An 18,486-nucleotide genomic window follows, 5' to 3' on the forward strand; every position below is an offset into this window, starting at 1 on the left:
GTGAACTCTTAATTAAAATGCTTTGAGGAAAGAAGTGTTTGGAAACTCTACAGGAGGGAAGACGAACAAGAATGGCAGGATGTCAGAGGCACCTGGGTGGCTCGGTCAGTTAAGCGTCTGACATCAGCTCAGGTCATGAGCTCACAGTTTGTGAGTTTGAGCCCCGCGTCGGGCTCTGTGCTGACAGCTCGGAGCCTGGAGGCTGCTTCGGATTCTGCGTCTCCCTCTCTCTCTGCCCCGCCCCCGTTCACACTCTGTCTCCCTCTCTCTCACAAAAATAAATAAACATTTTAAAAAATTAAAAAAGAATGGTGAATGTTGGTGAATCTCGTAGCTTGGCAATGGACACGTGGGGGCTCTTGGTGCTATTCTGCTTTCGTATAGATTTGAAAGTTTCCAAAATCAGAAGTTATCTCTGATGAATACGGAGAGCCTCCCCTGTCCTCCAGGTGGGTCGGGGTATCCTGCTAGTGGGAACTATCACCCTCACGAAGAGCCAGAACTGGCTGCGGGGACACGTGGCCCGCACCACCCATGTCACCAGTATTACCTCTGCCTCTGGGCACTCGATCTTAGTGCAGCTGCCCCAGCCCTGTGGCCACAGAGAATATCCTTGTCCCCTCTGTCTTCATGTCACCAGCTTGAGTATAACCTGGGACGGGTATATCTAACGGGTCAAACCTTGTTCACATATCTCAAGGGCGGCTGGGATTACGGGTTACCGGCCTCTGTGGTGGGCAGTGGGTTCCCCTGCAAGCAACATTCCCCATGGCAGGAGTTCGCTGAGCAGAGGGAGGGGTCCACTGCTGGGGCCCACACGTTCCCTCGCGGCCTCACTACACTGGGCTGGGACAGCCGGGTGCTTCTCTGTCTGGTCCATCCTCGCGTCCTCTGAGCTTAACACCAAGCCTGGTTCCTGAGAGGCATCGGTTCAAAAGTGAGTGAATGAGAAGACGTGGTTGTAGGAACGTTCTTGCCTCTTAGGGAGAAGGGGATAAGATCCCAGGGTCGTGAAGCCAGCATTCTAGCCCACCCTGCATCCTACTGGCTGTGTGCTTTGCAGGGAATCACTCTTCCTCTCCCATCCTCCTTGCCTTCCCTCTGCAATGAGGGAGGTGGACCAGATGGCCCTGTTGCTCGTCCATTTCTTCAGCCTACGTCAAGGACACTGTCTGGACAAAGAGTCCAGTCCAGCAGGTCCTACTGGCGGGAAGGCTGGCTCACAGCTGACCTGGTGACTCCCTGTGAGGACCAGCCTTCTTTACTGCTGAGAGGGGAGGCAGGCGTCTGCCACAGACTGGCCATGTGACCTTCAGAAGGGTCTTGAAGACACCGAGGACTCTTTCCACCTCTCAGTTTCCCCATCTGTAAGATGCGGGTGTGCTGGTAACCAATCCCCAAGGACTTTCGTTGCTCTGGGATTCTGTCGTGGCTAAGCCCACCTCCGAAGGCCTCAGTCACAGGTGTCCCGGCTCAGGGACACACATCTGGAAGAAAGCCCTGGAGGAAGAGCCAGGTCACGGGATTGTTTGCTCAGGACCTAGGGTCTGAGGCCGGCCCTTCCTGACACAGAGACTGGCTCTGTGGGAACGCAGGAGAGCCGGAGCGGATGACACATGCTGTCTCTCCAGAGGGAGGGAGTCTCTGAGAGAGGAGCGAATCCGGGAACATAAATCAAATGAGGTGTAAAATTGTTCCGAGCCACGCTTCGTAAAGCTGCTGCAACATGTCGTTAATAGCAGCCCCAGAGCTGGGGACACACGGGCGGGCACCTGGCGGGCGGGTGGGGTGGCAATTAGTCCAGGAGTGATGATGGGGGCTCACCGCTCACGCGGGGGTGCCGTTGACCCACCTGGCCCTCATTCCTTCTCTGGCGGGACCTGAAGCACGGGGCTGAGGGCCAGACACCCACAGCCTGCCGGTCCTTACTGGCCCCTCCTTCTGGAATTCTCCTCTGAGGATCTCACTGTGGGCATCTTAAAGGCAGGAAGGGACCTGAGGTCACCCCACCTGCAGCTCAATTTTTGGAGGGGGCTGAGGCCCCAAGAAGGATGATCGGCAAGCCATTGGCCGTCCTGGACACAACCACGGCCAAGGTGCCCACCTTGTCTGCTAGGCCAAGGTCAGCAGGCTGCTGGTCTTTGCCTGCGGTCAGACCTCTCGGCCAGCAGGACAGGAAGCCCGCTCAGGTGATTTGGGACCCGTCAGTGGCCCTCAGACCTAGATTTCCGGGTGGAGCCGCTTTGGCCAAGTGAAGCGATCGAAAGAGATAACAAGCTACCCTCTATTCTCAGCATGGTGTAGTCATACTAACCGCAGACAATTATGACCAGCATGATCTCTCCCCTAAGATCCAGCGCTCTGTCCAACTTTCCCCACTTCGCCGCGAGCTGTGAAGATTCTACTGACAGCAGCAGAGGTGGGGGTTTGCCCAGGGACCGAGGACTGGCCATTGCCGTGGGACACACTCACTGCCCAGGCTCCCTGAGTAGGGCCTTCTGGAAAGAGGTGCGTATTAGCTTTGTAGCTCCACACACCTTCTATCCCGCATTGTAGCTTCACCTGCAACTCTAACAAAACTCAACTTGGACAGCCTCCCTCCCAGCTGAACTGTATTTCCGGATTTCTGGGAATCTGAGCCGCCGTTAAAGGGCCTGTTTTTCAGGGGTGGGTGGTTTGGGCCCCAGGGGCTGCCTTCTCTGTGTAATGAGGATAGTGGTGTTAGCAAGACAAGCTTCTTACATAGTTTTTGCAGGCAGGGTTCCCCGAAAGCAGTTGGGGATGAAGTTTGGGGTGCAAGGTGTTACGAGGGGTCAACACGTGTGAGAGGAAAGAGGGGGGGAGGAGGTAGGGGGCAGAGACAGACCTCGATGCAGGTCTGATGGTACAGGCCCAACCAGTGCCCAACAGTGTCCCTTGTGGACCCAAATGGCTGGGTCTTTGTGCCCCCTGCTGTCTCGTCCCCTGGCTGCAGGCTGCCCTGGGGAGGGCACAACCTCGGGCGAGGTGGCTATCTGCAGCCGAGCCCGGCTACAGGGGCTGAGAGCTGGAGGCCATGTGACCACTGACCACACTTCCGGCAGCATCCCGGACAGAGAAGTGGGCTGTCATCTCCGTGTTCCCCAGAATTGGCAATTTGCACAACACTTTCACATTCTGGATTCTTACAATCACCTTGGGGCGCAGGCAGAGCAGAGGTACTTACCCCACTTTATATCTGGACAACCTGAAGCCACACATCAAGTAAGACGGTGCTGAACAGGTACTCTACCAGCGTCCTCAGTCAACTTCTAGGGCCTCTATGACAAAAAGCAAGGGCTCAGTGATAACAATAATCACTATTATAAATGTTAACAGTTTTGTTGATTCACCAGTAAGTGAACAGCTAGACCCTGTAGCGTGAACTTTGCACATCAGTTCATTTAAACTCCCAACAATCCTACGAGCTGACTTCAAGTATTATCCCCATTTTGTGGACGAGTAAACTGAGGCTCAGAGAGGTGAAGACTCGTAGCCAAGGTTGCTCAGCTAGTAAGGCAGGGTCACAGACTCAGATCCAAGTCTGCCTGGCTCCACGGCCCGCAGGACCCCATGCTCTTAAACACCATGGCCGATCGGAGCCCCCAGACCCTCAGGGGGGCTTTGAGAGGGCTCAGGCTGGTGCTCCGGCTGTGGGCAGGATGGTTGGAAAAGCCCTAAAGACAGGCCCCACTTCCTGAGGGAGGTAGTGCTCTGGTCTGGGGGCCGGAGGCTCTTTTTGTCCTGGCTCTGTGGCCCAGAGCCAGCCCCTTCCGCTTAAGGCCTCTGGGAAGAGGAGGGTCTGGCCTATGTGCATTCTCAAGAACTTTTTTGTTTAATTTTTTTAACGTTTATTTATGTTTGAGAGACAGAGAGAAAGTAGGGGAGGGTCAGAGAGAAAGGGAGACACAGAACTCAAAACAGGCTCCAGGCTCCATGCTGTCGGCACAGAGCCCGATGCGGGGCTCGAGCTCACAAACTGTGAGATCATGACTTGAGCTGAAGTCGGACGCTCAACCGACTGAGCCGCCCCGGTGCCACTGCAGAGAATTTCTGACCAGCTGGGTTTCTACTTTGGACTCGTATCTGGAGTCACCTGTGGCTTCGTCGACCTGCTTCTGTGGGAACCCCCCAGGGTACCCCAGCCCCTCTCTCCTCCCAGCTCCCTGTCTGTAGATGGGCCTGGACTGTGTAGATCACCTCTGGCCCCAAACAGCGGCAGGTCGTTCTCTGTCCTGTGCCGTCACGCTTGCCCACAAGGCACAACTGGCCCTGGGTTTGGCCAACACCACCTCCTCCTGGGCCCTGGGTGAGCCCTTTGGCCTGGGAAGATACCACGGAGACTCCTGGAGAGACAAAGCTGGGGAGGGAGGGGGAAAGAGGAGACAGCAAGGGGGACGCAGGGAGCGGGATGTACGTTGCAGGGGGGTGGGGGCACGGAGGGCCGCAGGGGCTCCACATTGCACAGGGAACCCTCTCCAAGAAACTTCATGCTCCAGCAAGAACTCATACAATCAAAGATGTGCTTCCATATGCAATCATTTACCCAGAACAAGTGATGAAAACTTCCCTCCCATTAATCATTGAGCGAGAGGCTAATTGATTTACAGCCCTGTGGCCTACGCAACACTCTGGAGGGTTATACGTGGTGTGAGTACGGCTATGACATCATAGGCTCCAGCGTGGCATGCAAGGCCCTCCGCAGGCAGGGCCAGGCCTGGCTCTCGCTACCCCCACCGGCCTACTCCACACTTCCTCATTGTATGCCACTGCTCCCCGATCTCCGAGATGTTCTCGGAGCTGCTCCTGTGAAACCAGAGCCGGGGTTTATCACCATTCCGGATAGGTTTCGGCTGTTTCACACCAGTCACAACAGGCTCAGACCACTTCTAACCAGTCCAAGCTAGTTCTGGCTCATTCTGATTCTAACCAGGTCAGGATAAAACCTGGTTCTAACATGATCTGATTGGATCACACTCCTTCAGGACTCGTCAAACAGATTCCGACTAAATCTAACTGGATCAAACGAGTTCTACCCGGATCAAAGCAATGCTGACTGGTTTCAGGGAGTCCAGTCTGGTTCCAACGTGGCCTGTGTCTTCCACTCTGAGACAGTGGTCATTGAACCCTTCCTTGGCCTCCTCTGGGCCCTAGTGATCGTTCTTGAAGAAAAAGAGGGATGGTTATGTTTGGTTCTGAGGAAATCTAAAGGAGTTTGTTATTTTAGTAATAACTCCATTTACAGTTTCCTGAGTGACTTTGCACGCGCTGGTTTGACCCCCACAAGAAGTGTCTGAGCCAGGGGCTCATATCCCGTGTCCAGCAGATTTTTAGAGGGGGTAAGAGGTAGGGTCCGCAATCCCAACCCTTCACTTGCCATCTTCGTGCCTTGGTTTCCCTGCTCTGAGCTCCATTTCCTCCCTTGGAAGATGGGGAGAGTAAAAGTGTCTACTTCACTGCTGTGATGAAGATCGAGAAAAGAGAATCAATCTATGTGGAAGCACCCGGGGCAGTGTTATAACCCAGAGCAAGCACAAGAAGTATTAGCTCTTTTTAAAAATTATGATTTGGGGACACCTGGATAGCTCAGTCGGTTGAGCACCTGACTTTGGCTCAGGTCATGATCTCGTGGTTTGTGAGTTCGAGTGCCATGTCCGGCTCTGTGCTGACAGCTGGGAGGCTGGAGCCTGCTTCAAATTCTGTGTCTCCCTCTCTCTCTCTCTGCCCCTCCCCTGCTCACGCTGTCTCTCTCTTTCTCTCTCAGAAATAAATAAACGTTAACATTTTTTTAAGTAAAGAAAAATAAAAATAATGATTTTGTTGTGGCTATACATTCATCGCTGGCTGCCATCATGCAAATACGGGAAACGAGTGCGACTGGTCCAGGTTCTGTCTCACTTGAACCCTGACCATGCTGGGCCCTGACCTCCTGGCTTCCTCCCATAGAAGGTTCATAGGAAGTTAGAGACCTGATTGCCACGGGTGCTCCCCACTCTCGCCTGCCAGGTGAGACCCAGGCTGTCCTGTGATGGGTTTTCCAACACTGTTCCTGGGAGCTGTCACTTCTAAATTGCTTTCTGACACCTGTCAGGGGGTTCTTTTTTACGGAGACTTCCAATGGTTGAGTGACGTCCCCTGGGACAGAGGAAGTGGAGACAGCTTTCAAGCCACATTGGGCCAGAGCCCCTAAACCCTGTGTGGACAGTGGGCTCAGAGGGGGCTCTCCTTGGGCCGAGGACAGAGCCCTGAGCTGAAGATTTAGCTCCTGGGGTGACCCTGCCCCCCCTCCAAGCCTCTGTCCTCCCTCAGGGGAGGACTAGATGAGGGGATGGGGTCTTTGGGGGACTCCCCAGGGGTATTTGGGCCTCTTGACCTGTTCCGACAGGGGTCTCGGTTGGCGTGTGGAACGTCCCTCACCCCAGGAAGGATCCAGCTCCTGTGGTTGGGCCTGGAACCCCTCCTCCCCTCTGCCCCCATCCTTCTCTCTCAGAAACAAATTATACACACACCACTAAACACTCAAAAACTAACAATTTATATAAATTACAGTTTGTCGAGAGTTCACTGGGTTCCAAGCACTTTCCTGCAATTCTGTCATTTACTACCACGAGGACCCCACGAAAGGGGTGTCGTTATCCAGCCCGCACGCAGAGAAGGGAGGGCAGGCTTGAGTCCGCCTCTCTCTGACCCCCCCACGCTTTGCCCTTGACCCCGCTCTCCCCCACCAACTGCCCCTCTTGAGGCTCGCGGGGGCCTGAGTCGAGATGGAAACAGCCCACTGTGGCCCCTTGTGCCTTTGCTGGCTCCACCCCTGCAGGACAGGCTGTTGTCAGGGAGGCAGGTGCTGGGGACCTGGTATGGATGGGCGGTGGGTGCAGGGGCAGGACAGAGGCACAAGCAGATGGAGGTGGGGCAGGACAAGATGGGTGCAGCTCAGAACCACCCCCCCCCGAAATCCAGGGCTGGAAGAGAATCCAAGGCCACCCCCACAGCAGCGCTCAGCCACCTGGCCTCCACTTGCACACCTCTTCTGCCGAGAAACTCACCACCCCCACCCCCACCCCCCCCCACCCCCCCCACCCCCCCCGTGGTAGCCCTTCCATGCAGCGACCTCCCTTCTTAGGAAAAGAGCCTGAAGGGACAGGATTCATCATGTGACCTTTCCACACCACACACATGCAGAGTGATGGGGGGGGGGGGTCATCTCATTTAAGTCCTACAACCGCCCCACGATATAAATGTTCTTTCTCACTCCATTTTTTAGATTAAAAAATAATCCCTTGTGGTAAAATACGCATGAAGTAGAAGTCACCGTCCTAGCCATTTTTAAGTGCACCGCTCAGCAGTGTTGATCTAGTCACATGGTTGTGTGCCCAGAACCCTTTCATCTCGCAAAGCAAACCGCCAAAACCATCCTCCACGCCTACTTTCTGTCCCCCTGGGTCCGACCACCCTAGGCACTCAGGTAAGTGGAATCCTACAGTTCTTGTCTTTTTGTGATTACTAGCTCCGTTTTAAGGCCAGGAAACTGAGGCTCAGAGACACTAAGCCACTCACCTGCTGTCACCAGCTAGTCAGAGACCTGGCCAGGCTTTGAACTCACAGTCTCTTTCCCCATGGGCCCATGCGGTCCCTCTAACACAAGCCGTGCCTCCTCCAGCCATCCCAGCAGTCCCTACTCTGTTCCAGGTGGAACAGCTCAAGGCCCTTCAGTGTGAGGGCAGCCGTGGGGAAGCCCAGCCACCTGGTTCCACTCCCTGGAATTCAGCATGAACCTAATCAGCCAGGATCGGGGGCGGGGAGAGGGGAGGGTGCCGAAATCTTTCTCAGCTGCTCCCTCAGGGGAGGCCACACACAGGGTCAAACATTCCCTTCGGCTGAGTAAAGGGGAGTCTGGGAGTTGCACTGGGTGATGAGCTGAAGGTCCTGGGCACTCTGCAGCCGGGGTCTCTTGGGAACGCTGTGAAGCGTCTTTGAGAGCATTTGAGCAGAGAACTCCAGGAAGGGCGTGCTGATGAGCTCCCCCAACTCACTGGAGGTGGAGAGGAGACCATCACGGGGTCCCTCAGTGGTCACAAGACAGAGCTACGGTGGGGTGGAAGGCAGCAGAGAAGCATGAGACAGGACTTGTCAACAGAGCATTCCACAGAGACACAGGACTTCTGGTCCATCTTCCTGTCTCAGATGGGAAACTGACAAGCCTTGGGCCACGTCAGCCAGCTGCTTAGGTAACTGACCTCCGTCCCCTGCCCCAGGGATGCCCGTCCTCAATCAACTGCTGCCCAAAGGGCTGTGTGGAGAAAGATTCTGGACTGGAAAGGGAGAGCGATGTGATCGATTAGTGATGTCTGCCACAGGCAAGGGACCGGCAAGGAGTGGCCTAGTGCAGCCCTTGGCGGTCCCTGCACTGGCACCCCAGAGTGGATAGCTCTGCCCACCCTAGCTTACCACATATGGCTGCAGAGCCCAACGAGATCAGTGTGGGAAAATGTTTTGGAGACTATTAAGACGGTGCAAGGCGGGGGGGTTGTTTTTATGGTTACGTGTGCCTCCCTTAGTCACCCTGAGCCTGGTGCCAGAAAAAACACACAGCCCCCCAATATCCTCGACAGCTTTCACCCACCAACTGTCCCCAGCATGTTGCCTTGCTTGTTGACCGAGGCGGGCTTAGTCACAGGTGGCTGCACAGGGGCTGTGTTTGAGGCACATATGGACGGATGGCATACTTCACAACCACAGACCAAGGGCGCCATGAGTCACCAGCTCCTGGGCACATGGAATTGAGGGCGAGGCCCCTTTCATGATCAGTAGGGCCTGAGTCTGCTAGAATGTGCAGCCACGTTAACCACATCGGCCACATCTTGTCAGATTCCAGCTCCACCTCTGTCCCCAAACTCCAGTGTGTCAGGATGCGTAGAGGCACAGCCTCCTGGTTATACCTCTGGGTGACGTCCCCTGACCTGCTCATTTGCTCCCAGGACGGTGGACCCCGAGGGCTGGAGAAGTATTTCCAGCTGCGTAGAATTCACAGAGATATTCTTTCCGTGGGGATTTTGTGCGGAAGCGATTGGCAAAGCGGAGACTAGACCGGAGTCCCAGCATTGTGATCCTGCCTCTGTCGCTCACTCCCTGTGGGGCCTCGGGCAAGCCACTTAATATCTTTGTGCATCAGAGTCCTCATCTGTAAGATGGGGATAATATTCTCTGTCCTGCCTAACTCTCTGGGAAGGGTGGAAATTATCCCTGAAATGAACTTCCATTCTTGTAGGACTTTGCAGGTTCGGAAAGGCCTTTAAATCCCCACTTCCATATCTGAGCCTCACAAGGCTCCCGTGGGGCAGTCAGGGCAAGTGTCTGAGTTATCCCCGTTTCAGAGAGGAGCAAACAGAGGCCCAGAGTCACGTGGCAAGTTAGGGGCAGAGCCTGGGCCTAATCCCTATCACAACAATGCCAGGATGCCGTCGCAGGTGGGTAAAGGCCTTATCAGCCCACAGAAATGCAGAATGGGATCAAATGAGGGCACCTGGTCCAGGCCTTTGGGTGAGGGGGTGGTGGGGACGCCCTGCCAGAGAGCTCCAGGCCAGGTGCTGAGAAACACACGGTTCCTGAAAGGAGAATGTCACACACCCGGGCCTCTCCGGCCGCTGCCCTCCTGCTGTGGGGACCCTGCCCAGCCTCCACCACCCCACAGCCCCCACAGCGCACCCTGTGCCCTCACATGCCCTCTGTTGCCCACACTTGGCCCACTGGTCCTCCTGCCAGAAACACTTCCCTCCAGGGGCGCCTGGGGGGCTCAGCTGGCTAAGCATCTGACTTCAACTCAGGTCATGATCTCACAGTTTGTGAGTTCGAGCCCCATGTCAGGCTCTGTGCTGACAGCTCAGAGCCTGGAGCCTGCTTTGCATTCTGTGTTTCCCTCTCTCTCTCTCCCTCTCCCTCTCTCCCGCTCATGCTGTCTCTCTCTGTCTCAAAGATAAATAAAACATTAAAAAAAGAGAGAAAGAAACACTTCCCTTTGTCCATCTGTCTACTCTGTGATAGACTCCCTTCCTCCCAGAGGGACTAAACTGGTGAATATGGGGCCAAAACATGTCAACATTCCCCTCCCCCACAAGAACACCATCACCCTCAGCTCCACAACTGTCCCTGTTGTTGATTTATCACTTACACGACTGGTCTCCAGTGGTGGACAGACACCCAGCACCTGCCACACCCAGCACCTGCCACGCACAGGAGCCACCAGGAAAGGTTTGTGCAATTGAGCAAAACTGAGGAAATCGCTCCCCTCTCTGAGCCTCAGTTTCTCCCCCTGTGGGATGGGGTTGATGGCAGCTGCTGTGCCCTCCCACCCAGCCTCACAGTGAGTACGTGGAGGCTCAGGGGGCTTCTCAGACTGACAGGAGGGAGTGACTGTGAAGTTCAAGGTGATTTGTGCCCGTGCATACCCCTGCCCCCCCCCTTGGCTATCATCTCTGAATCCCCCCCAAACCCAAGCCAGGACCCCGTTCCCAGAGGCCACTGCTCTTTACCTGGCTGGTGATTTTCTTCCCCATGCCTAGACTATATGCTCCTGGGAATAGAAACCCAGCCTTGGTGGCTCCTCCCACATTCCCCAGGGCCACATGTGGCCAGGTGCGTGTCAGCTACCCAGGCCTCTGGGCATCCCCGGCTCAGGCATTTTAACCTGGGCCTGAACCCCCTGAAAGTGTATGCAGGAATGTGTGGGTGTGTGCACAGATGCTTGTATGTGACTTCTCAGAAAGGAGGCCTGCTGCTCTCAACGAAGTCTCCGGGGGGACCCAGCACCCCACTGCTCCGTGCTCCTGTCACTTGTTGCATTACACGAGATGGTCCCTTGTGTCTGCGACCCCAAACAGACGGTGGCTCCCTATATCATGAACACCAGCCTGTCACACAGTAGGGGCTCGATGCACATCAATGAGCCCAGCACCGAGTTGGGAGCTGAAAAAATGTGGGTTTATTTGCCCCTAAGAGTGGCCAGGTCAGTCCCCTTGCTGATCTTTCACTCTTGTGTCTGATATGGAACGGGCTGCCTGAGTCACACCCTCTCTCTCCGGTCTCCTTGAACCCCCAAAGAGATCACATTTGGGGAGCACCTGCTGAAAGCCTAGTGCACACAGTCACATGTTACCACTGAATCCTCACAACTCTGTGGGGTGCATCAGTCAGGAAAGCTAGGTTATGCTGCGGTGACAAAGAACCCTCACATTTCCATAGCCTACCCTGTGTTTGTCTCTCGTTTTTGACCTTGCATGATGGCTGGGGTAAGACTCAGGATGAAAGAACAGGCACCACGTGAAACACTGCTGACCACACCAGCAGAGGGAAGAAGGCTCTGGGGGGGTGGGGGGGGAGGTCCTGCATCAGTGATTACCTGATCAAACTCAAAAATACACATGTCACTTTCGCTCATAAGTCATCAGTCAGAACTAGCCACATGGCCCCAACCACACAGGTGCGGAGAAACACCTGAAAACAGAAGAGCATAAGCATCCCCATCTTACATTTGGGGACATAACGGTTGGAAGCCTACCCAAGGGCACGCAAGGGAGCAGCTGGACTGTGCTGATACATTCATGACTGCTGCAAAGCCCAGCCCATTCTCTGGTACCATCTGGCCCCTGCAAGGGGCTGCCCAGGGCCCAGGAGCAGACTGGAGCTGATCGAAGTATGTCCAGGGCACAGGATGAGGTCAGTAGGCCCTCAGGGTCAAATTCCTGGTGGGGCCACTTTAATTTGTGCAGTGTTGAAGGAATGATGGATGGCAACATGTCACAGACCCACTCTTGGCCATGTCCTTTGCAGAGAAGACGTATCTGTCTGTCAAAGATGTGCTGAGTTTGTCCCAGATGCCCAGCTAGAGTCTCACAGTCCGGCTGGGGAGCTGGGATGACATAGATGATAACCAAAAAGTCCATCTGTCATGTGAGATAGACAAGAGGAATGAGTCAAGATGGCAGATTAGATACCCATATCCACTTTGGCTGCCTCCTCAGTCCTCACCACAAAAACCCAGAGAGAGCGACTTTTTAAAAAGTATAAAGATTGGGAGAACAAGAGAAGAAACAATGGCAACAAAATACGGGAAGACAGAACCCAAGGCAATGGAATACCAACACAAGTGGGGAAAGCCAAGAGCCAACCAGGCTTACATTGCAGAGTTTTTAGAAGGTTCAGGAACTGGAGGCTCCAGAACCTCAGAGGAGGCCACCCAGAGAGCGGGGTCGGAGCCTGTATGGTGCGAGGAGGGCAGCCCACGGGGGGCAGCCTGGTGAGCAGGGGAAGACAGCAACCCTGGGGAGGAAGGTGGTTGTAGTGACCCATGGAGGGGTGTCAGAGCCAGAGGCAGGGTTGGGGGTGGGGGGAATCTTGAGAGAGTGTTGTCAGATGTGAGAGCATGGCTACCTGTGGGGGATTGATTAGATATGTAAATTTATTAAAGATAATGGGAGATAATTATTAAAGACAGTGGGTTCTGCACTGTCAGAAAGGTGAGTTACAAACATGGAAGAGAGAGAACCAAATGGTAGTGGTGGAGGCTGGAACTAAAAGTCTAGGTAAGACTCATGGTTTTCCAGATGGATAGATAGATGATGGATGGGTGGATAGAGAGAGAGATAGATACGAACATGTATGTATTAATAGGAACATGTAAACACGTGTATAAATAACAGAGATAGATAGATAGATAGATAGATAGATAGATAGATAGATAGATACGAACATGTATATATTGATAGGAACATGTAAACAGGTGTATAAATATACACGTATTCCCTAGCTCTAACCACTGTGAGCACCTGGGAGCAGCAACATCCCAACAGCAACAAGCACACCTAGCACCCAGATCTTGGCTTCTAAAACCCATTCCCTATTTGGAGAACCAGTGCTCCCTGGAGAGGTGACTAATTCCAAAATTGAAGTACAAGATGAGCCCAAGACATCTTGTGGTTCCAGAAAGCAAGGAAATGCTCAAAGAATGATGGGGATGTGTCCAAAGGACACAGGTGTCACCCTGAAAGGACTCCCACTAGGCAAATCTGGGATAATTTGAGCACCAAATTATATAATGTTGGTAACAGATTATAATCTACCGAATAAAATAAGAAACCATGACTCCATACTCACGTAACTAACTAAATAAATTGAACAAGATAGTTACACACTATCAAAGTACTTCCCACAAAATGTTTATCAATTCCAGAGGACAAAATAATAATGTTTCAGTGAAGAAGTCTGGCAGATAGCACCCAAATCAAGTGATCAAAGTGAACACCACCAGGAATAAGACAAACTGAAATGAAGCCCCACCTGGTAGAAGTAACGAGAAGAGAGCATCATAGAATAGCACTGTGGAATCCCTGCTGACAGTGTAGGACCTGAATATAATCATGAACAACATCAGAAAACTCCAAATTACGGGACTTCCTCCAACAGCGTGGGGGTCATACAAGTCAAAGAAATACCAAGGAACTGTTCTAGAACAGTTCTAGCCAAAGGAGGCTAAAGGGACTTGACAAGTGCAGGAATGTTTCTTATCTGGACATTCTGCTACAAAGAACATCCTGGGGGAAACTGACACAACATGAATGGGGGCTAAACATTAGGTGGCAATGATGTTTCGACATTACTCTGCTGTTGCCTGGTTAGAGTCCATCCTTGAGAGTAAGTTGCTGGAATGATACCCCAAGTTCACCAAATTCTTTAGTGTATATTTCCCGCAAAAGTGCGTCCTTGTTTGTAGGAAACACACACTAAAGAATTAGGTGGATCTGGGAAGTCATTTCAGCAACTTACTCCTAATGGTTCGGGGCAAAAATGACCTGTATTGCACTTGCAACTTTAATTTATGTATGACATTGTTTCAAAATGAAAAAAAAAATGAAAAAGAAGACTGATCAGACAAGTAACAAAAAGTGAAAAGGGCTTTTTTTTTTTTTTGGCTCGGTGGCTTTGGGAGAACTTTTGAAGGCAGATAGCTGTCTTTTTTGGTGCAAGGGCGCCCTCTTGTGGTGTTCACAGCACAATGCAGCACTCGGCATCCAGGTGGAGTCCAGGAGTTCGCTTCTCTTCCCAGTGGTGATGTCCTCAGAGGTCATCTCATCCAGTCCCCCACTTCAGGCCGGGGTTTTTCCTCAGCCACACCATAAAGATCCCTGTGCCTGTAGCCTCTGCCTTAAAAGTTCTAGATGTGTCCCTTTCTGGCCTGATGCTAGGAACAGCTCTGAGGACTGGATCCCTTGGAGGTTCTCTGGACAGACAGGGGACCCATGAGCCAGCCTGATGAAGGGCTGGGCCAGAGACAAGGGCTGCGGAGGACAGAACCCAGATAGAAGCCCAGAGGCTGCTTCTAACTGTCTGCCTGGTCTTGGGCACATCACCTGTCTACTCTCAACATCACTTCCTTTTTTTCTGTACGTTTGCAGTTTAGAGACCATGAAACCTGCCCAGCCGTCCACAGGAGCTAATGAGATACAAATAATAGATACCCTTTCTCAACAAATGGGTAACCACACACCCAAGGCTGCCTGGGAAAGGCCTGATTTACACTCGCTTCCCAGCATAATTACTAACGACCCCTCTTTCTCTCTGATAGATCATGTGGTCACTACTAAGGATAAACCATCTATCAAGTGGGTGATCAATCACATGGCCACTTGCCACCGGGGGGCTTGCATCTTAATGGATTTCCGAAAGCCTTCAAGATTCGAAGCCTTTGTGGTTTCTTCCGACCCCTTCCACTTTAGAGGTGACACTTGCAGGAGCAATGGCTACAAACTCATTTTAGCTTCCCTCTTAGCAAATCCCAAAAAGCAAATCCCATTCTGAGTTGGGAGCTAAGCCCATCTTAGATGGATGGGCATTTGGCCAGCCCCACACAGCAGGGGACACAGGAAAGAGACCAGGCCCCACATAATCGTCTGCAGAGGAAGAGGCAGTGACGTTGTCAACAGCCACAGCCAGGACTCAGGCCAGGCCCTGCCCTATGTCCCGGGATGCTATGTGGTCAGACTTCCTGTAAGATCTGGGAAGGGAGTGGGAAAAAATAGGATGCTGTAGAAACACACGAAATTGGCCCTTACGACCAACTGTAAGGGCATGTGGATTCAGGCTGAGCTTGATTTCGGACAGTAAAGAACAGTGACATTTCTTAGACCCAGGTATAGAGGAGCTCTCAGACCGGCCACAGAAACCGAGTTCCTCAAAGGACAAGGCTCATAGGAGGCTGGGGCTGGGGCACGGCAGACACTTGGTGTTAAAGTTCCATTTTTCTTTCCTGGTATGTTTTTCTTAAGTACATTCATTGTGAAAGGGACGTATGTTCTAGAAGTAGTATGAATGTTCATATAATAAGAGGTGATTGTACCATTGACCCTTTGGGGGAACCTTCTGCGGCCAGGGGCTTGCGACGTGATCTGAAACCCTCGCGACCACCCTGGGGAGAAGTACCGTTATTCAAATTTTCTGGATGGGGAAATTGAACCTCCGTGGTGGGGCAGGGGGCAGTGACTCTGAGCTCTCACAGGTGGCAAGCACTGAGGCCTGGATTTTTCTGGCCACTACACCCCACGGCCTCTCCCACAGGGAAGAGCCATGTTCCAGTGGCGCCGCTCACTCCCCAAGCGTGCACGGAATCCAGGCTGTGGCGTGGTAGGCAGGCCGCAGCCTGTGGGGAAATTGGAGAAGGGGGCCGTGGAGACAGGTCCCACAGTGGCCCTGCTGGCCTGTGGAGGCGCATGGTGGTGGCCTGGGGGCCACTGATGCCTACCAAAGCCCACAGGCAGGAAGCCAAGCTGGGACAGGAGGGGACCGATGACAAGCTGGGCCCACCGGGCACCTCTGTGTGTTTGGCCCGACCCCGGGCTCTGGACTCCCTTTTTGCAAATCTTGCCAGCTTAAACCCTGCAGGGAAGGGAATTCTGGGAAAGGCAGTTCTGAGCTTTATGGGGAGACAGAGGTACCACATAGAGAGCCCAACCCAGTGCAGCAACCCCAGGGCCTTGCCTCACCTCTTGGGGGCACTGAAGTGGGGAAGGTAGCTGGCAGCTACGAGTCTTTGGCCAGACAGCTCTCCGTGTGCCACTGCCTGTCCCCTTCACGCAATGAATGCGGACACAGGGCAGCCTGGCGTCCCCTCCTGCCCGGGGCCTGGAGCCAAAGCAGATGCCCTGGAGGGGAGGTGGCAGTGAGGATGTGGCTCACCACAGAGGCTTCCTCAGGGAGCCCCTGGCTCCAACATTCAGAAGGGAAAGGGGGTAGGGAGGCAGGGAACCAGTAGACTTGCTCTAGGACACTGGACAAGCATCCTTCCCCCACTGGTTTCCTGTATTCTTTCTCCCCCACCTTCCACCTGTCCCCCCTCCATGCTACACAGAGGATCACAGAGCCTCTTCTCCCCACAGCCCCTACTCTAGTGTGAGTGAGTGGGGCCAGGGGGACAGAGCTGGGGGAGCCCACTGGAGCTGGCCCTGCCTTGGGGTGTCTGCTCTCTCAGAGCTGGGTCTGCTCCTGTGGCCTAAGCTTTCTCTTCCTGGGAAGAAAGATGCCCACGACCATCAGCCTCTCTGACACCAGTCCCCTCCCTGCCCCCAAACACCTTCCCAACTTTCCCTCATGGAATTAGCCAGTTGGGAGAAGGGCCTTTCCCACAGTGGCCCTGCCCAGCAAGAGGCCCTGAGCGGGGTGGAAAGCGGTAGAAGCAAGAGGTAAGGACCCGAGCGGCAGTGAGCTTTGGGCGCATTTCTTTCTAAGCTTTGGACATCAGTTCGTGCCTGGGATGAGCAAGATGGCACCTGATTCCTGCCCTCTCTCCACCACACCCCAGCCCGTGGGCAGGACTGGAGCAGAGCATTACTGGGGCGCAGTGGCCCCACAACCACGTTCTGAGCAGTGGCGGGTCCCATCGGGACCGGGACCGGGACCGGGACCAGGACCAGACCGAGGAAAGGCATGGAGGGAGCCCCTGGCACGCGATGAGTGTTACATACAAAGTGAAGTTCTCAGCTCTGATGGGAGAGGGTACCTGAGGACACGAAAGGCCTCAGAGGGAAGCGGGGCAGACAAAAGATGACCAGTGGTGACCAGTGAATGTCATGTTGTCGCTTGCACATTTTTTCTCACTTAATCTTCCTCACGTCCCTGGGAAGCAAGTCTTACTGTGTCCTCATCTCCGCTTTCAAGACCATTCACTGCCAACCCCTCCTCCCACAGAGGAGGAAACTGAGGCACAGAGGGAAGGTGATTCCCCAAGGCCCCACATGGCCTCGCCAGGACTCCACCACTCGCTGGACCTCGTGATCCGGGGAACACCCGGGGAGAGGCTGGGTGCCACGCTAGCTTGGTGGGCACGGGTGGTGAGGCAACAGAGTGGGCTGGAGAAGAGGGGCTGCCTGGGGTGGGGGGGGGTCCCCAGACGGGCCCAGTGGTCATCCCCGAAGAAGGTGGGATGCAGGTTGGGAGGCAGAGCGGACAGCTGACAAAATGAAAACTCAAAAGCAATCACGCCTGAACTCCTAAGCTAAAAGCTGGCTGTGTAGCCTTCCGGGGCATGGAGGTGACCGAGCTGGCCCGCAGGGGCTGGAGGCAGGGCTGGGCTCAGACACCGCCTCCGACATTGAGTGAGGCTCTCCCTTGTGCCAGAACCTTCACACACAGCCTCTCCACCACACGGACATCATCACCTCTGCCACACGGCTCAGGACACACAGCCTCTGAGAAGTGAGTCCCTTCTCCAGGGTCACAGAAGCAAGTGGTGGGGCCATTTCTCCAGCCCAGGACTTCCGTCTCCAATGCCATATTCTTTCCAAACATGATGCATGGTTAATGAGAAGTGCTGATGACAGACTAGGAACCAGGTACAGGACTGGGTGCTTTATCTGGATTATCCTTTATCTACATGACCCTCTCTCACTTTATGGAGTAGGAATCTCATGATCAGAGAGGTTAAACATCAGGCGCAAAGCCACACAGCATTCGACCCCAATCTTCCTTGACTCCAAAGCCCATACTCTTTCCTCCACAGCTTGTTTCCCAGAGTGTGTTCCATGGGTGTCCTGGAAGTGATGGGGGGCGGGGGGCAGGGGCGGCTGTTGGTGGACAAAGATCTTGGGAAACATTGAGTTCAACCGTTATATTTACATTAGGATTTCTCAGAACTTGACTAACCTATTTTGTGACCCTCTGATGGTGGAAACTGGTATGACCCGACATAATTTTTCCACAGCCCCCATTTATCACAAAACACTGCATTAGTTAGGAATGTGTTGAGCTGCAGGAGAACTAGCCCCGCCCCCCCCCCCCCCCCCCCCCTTAACTGGCCAGGACCCAGTACAGAAAGAGGCAGTCCAGGGCCAATGTGGTGGCTCTGACTCGGCACTGGGATCCCAAGCTCCTTCTAGCTTCCCGCCCTGCCATCCTTTCATCCCCGTGGCTGCAAACTGGCACAGC

General features: G+C 53.8%; 1 long non-coding RNA gene across 6 annotated transcripts in view; it reads right to left on the reverse strand.

Annotated features, from left to right (window-relative positions):
- Nucleotides 1-306: 306 nt before the first annotated feature.
- LOC106980358 (uncharacterized) overlaps nucleotides 307-18,486 on the reverse strand; it is a 94,717-nt gene continuing 76,537 nt past the window's right edge. For 5 of the 6 annotated variants that reach the window (XR_008299099.1, XR_001431062.3, XR_008299101.1 and 2 more), the window contains one exon: nucleotides 307-3,299. This is a non-coding gene — a long non-coding RNA (uncharacterized LOC106980358). The remainder of the gene's footprint in view (nucleotides 3,300-18,486) is intronic. The other variant, XR_008299100.1, reaches the window with a different exon arrangement.

Source organism: Acinonyx jubatus, chromosome B3 (genome assembly GCF_027475565.1).
Source record: "Acinonyx jubatus isolate Ajub_Pintada_27869175 chromosome B3, VMU_Ajub_asm_v1.0, whole genome shotgun sequence".
Lineage (NCBI taxonomy): Eukaryota > Metazoa > Chordata > Mammalia > Carnivora > Felidae > Acinonyx > Acinonyx jubatus.